Here is a 3,343-nt window from a genome sequence, read left to right as displayed (position 1 = left end):
CGCACAATCAAAACACTTGGTACCATCCACCAGAAGATACATTTCTCTGGGGAAAATCTGCAATCACAGACCTCTCTAAATTGTTGAGGATCAATGATATAAGTTTGAGGACTAAGGCATACCTAATTCAGACCATGATTATTTCAATCACTTGCTATGCTGTTGAAAGCCAAACAATGAAAAAGGATGACAGAAGAAAAATCAATACCCTTGAAATTGGTGCCAGAGAAGAGCATTGACTATTCTATGGACAAATAGATATGTCTTGGAAAAAGTACAACCAGAGTGCTCCTTGGAGACAATGATGCTGACACTTCATCTCACTTATTCTGTTTCTAGAAGAAGTTATTCTTTGGAGAAGGACAGGGTGCTTGGAAAGATTAGGGGATGGTGAAGGAGAGAAAGGTCCTCAGTCAGGTAGATTGACAGTAACTGTAACAATAGGCTTGAATGTGTCAGAGATTGCGAGTTGTCAAAGGATAGAACAGGGTTCAGATTTGTTGTTCATAGAGTTGCTATGAGTTGTATTCAACTTGATGACACTGAATAACAGCAACATAATGTCTATCATTATAATGTCTTATTAAACTACTTATCATTTTGTCTATTTATCTTATCTTTTCTGAGTATCTGTATTTATTAATTTCTCTCTCCCACGGGTCTTTTTTCTACCCTGTTTCTTTCTATTAAGGAAGCTCTGGTGGCCTAGTGGGAAAGGAGTTGCCATAGGCAGTCACATTCTTAATCTCAGCTCCTCAAATCCAATTCTGCTGCAATTTCTCTAGCTTGGCGTGGGGGGTGGGGGGCAATGTCTTATATGGCATGCATTAAGCTGCAAGTGAAAAAGCATAGCTGAAATTATCTTTTTCAAAAACCTAAGATTAAAGGGAGCCCTGGCGGCATACTCCATATAGAGTTTGGCATTTAAGGCTGGCAGGAGCCTGACCCCAAGATGGTGGCACCCAGTGAAGTGGCCCGCAGCATCCTCTGAAGAACATGACGGTGAGGGCAGCGGCTTTAGGATGTGGCTGGACAGATAGTTGGAGACACTGGGAGTGAACCAAGCTGCGTATGGCACTTACATCCTTAGTATTCTGCAGGAGGAAGAGAAGGAAGAGAGGCTGGATACTCTGCAGGGGATCCTCTCAGCTTTCCTGTAAGAAGGCTCCTTCCTTAATATCTACCAAGAGATTGTGGAACGATGGTTGGAAACTCAGAACATTGTCACCAAAGTAAAAAAAAAAGATGACACCTTCATTGAGAAGCAAGCACAGAGTGCTGTGAAGCCCAGGTTGATGTCAGAGAGAAGCAGAGAAAAACTGCCCTCCTGGCCCAGTTTGCTAATGTCACAGATGAAGATGAAGCAGACTAGGATGATTCAGGTGCCACTACAATGAACCTTGGTTCTGACAAATCTCTATTCCAAAACACTAAAATGGAAGATATCCTCAATGCCCAAAAACCAGAGCAAGATTCACTTTGAGATGAGTCCCAAAGGAAGAAGGAGCAGGACAAGTCGCAGAGAGAGAGGGGCAAATTAGCTAAGCAGGAGCGCAATGGAAAGGAGAAGAAAAGAACACAGTAGGGGGAGCGAACGCAATAACGTGGCTCACTTTCTCCTCCGGAGAACTTGCTCAAAGGGAGAACTGGTATACCCATGTATTTAAGAGAAATGAGAGAGCATTGCAAAGTGGTTTCCCAAGGCATTTTCTCTTTCATTTACAAGGTAAAAAGTAAAATTACACACACTTCCAGTTGCAGGATGTGCTATAACTGTGTGATATAAATAATCAAATTATTATAGTTGATAACTTTACCAAGGATCTGGACTGGAGAAAACTTTTCTTTTTAAAATACTAAGTCCTCTTTTGTTTTTGGCCACTTTTAAGTCTTCCCTGTCACTTTGGATAAACAGCAGGAGGATTTAGCTGTTAAGCTAATAGATTTCATCCTGAAGGTGCAGGAAGATCACTCTTCCCACAGATAAATAAAGAGTGCAAATTGTTTCAAGGGCAGTGTTCCACCCTACTCGTGAAGTTGTTTTGTGACTAAAGAAGATGGAAAGAGTATACAGAGTCATTGTACCAAAAGGAATTGGCAGACACAAAATAATTTCATGAAACAACATATAAACAAGAGCCTGTGGTGATGAAGAAAGAAAGTCAAGCTGCTCTGAAAGAATTGGCTAAAACCAAGGCCCCAGTAATTGATGGCATACCAATTGACATATTTCAACAAACAGAGGCTGCCCTGGATGTGCTCACCAACTTGTGCGAAGAAATCTGGAGGAGAATCACCTAGCCAAGTGACTAGATCTATATTTGTTCCCATTCCAAAGGAATGTGATCCAACAGAGTGCAGAAATTATCAAACAGTATCTTCGATATTACATGCAAGGAAGATTCTGCTGAAAATTATCCAAAAACGACTGACTAGCACATCAACAGAGAACTGCCTGAAGTGTAGGCTGGGTTTAGAAGAAGCCGTGGTCCTAGGGATATTATAGCTAATGTCAAACTGATCTTAGCTGAAAGCAGAGAGTACCAAAAGAATGTCTATCTGTGCTTCATTGACTACACAAAGGCATATGACTGTGTAGATCACAATAAACTGTGGCTGACTCTGAGAAAAGTGGGAATCCCAGAACAGTTGATTTTGCTTATGTGAAACCTATACTTGAACAAGGAGGCAGTCGTCAGAACAGAGCAAGAAAATACAGCGTGGTTCAAAATTGGGAAAGGTGTGTCTCCATATCTTTTCAATATATGTGCAGAACATTTATCTTGGAGGCTGGGCTCTACGAGTAGAAATGTGGTATCAGGATTGGAGGTAGACTCATCAACAATCTGCATTGTGCAGATGACACAACCCTGCTTGCTTAAGCGGAGGACGACCTGATGTGCTTGCTGCAGAACGCCAAAGACTGCAGTATGCATTGTAGTTACTCAACAAATTTACAGAGTAGATAATTTTCTCTTTGGGAAAGTGAATAGCTCTCCATTCCTTCTTTTGTTATAGGCCAAATTCAGTTTTAAATAAGGCCTTTCACTACTTCCAGGTGCCAGGCTATCAAGCTTGAAGAGTCCAGTTTGACCAATGAGATAGAAAGTAACTCATTTATACTAGAGCTTGACAACTGATTGTGTGTGGGTCAAATTTGGCCTGGCCTGTTTTTGTATGGTACAAGCAAATGCGTGCATTTTTAAAAGGCTGTGGTTGTTGTTGTTGTTGTTGTTATGTGCTGTCGAGTCATTTGCAACTCATAGCACAACAGCCCTAAACCCTGCTCTATCCTGTGCCTCTGACACACCCATCCCAATTACCCCAGTCACTGAATCAATCC

General features: G+C 41.5%; 1 pseudogene; it reads left to right on the top strand.

Annotated features, from left to right (window-relative positions):
• The first annotated feature begins 952 nt into the window (after positions 1-952).
• LOC102864949 lies at positions 953-1,603 on the top strand (annotated as a pseudogene).
• The last annotated feature ends 1,740 nt before the right edge of the window (positions 1,604-3,343 follow it).

Source organism: Elephantulus edwardii, unplaced genomic scaffold (genome assembly GCF_000299155.1).
Source record: "Elephantulus edwardii isolate Elephantulus edwardi_28Jun2011 unplaced genomic scaffold, EleEdw1.0 scaffold00031, whole genome shotgun sequence".
NCBI lineage: Eukaryota > Metazoa > Chordata > Mammalia > Macroscelidea > Macroscelididae > Elephantulus > Elephantulus edwardii.
This window is presented reverse-complemented; position numbering and strand designations above follow the sequence as displayed.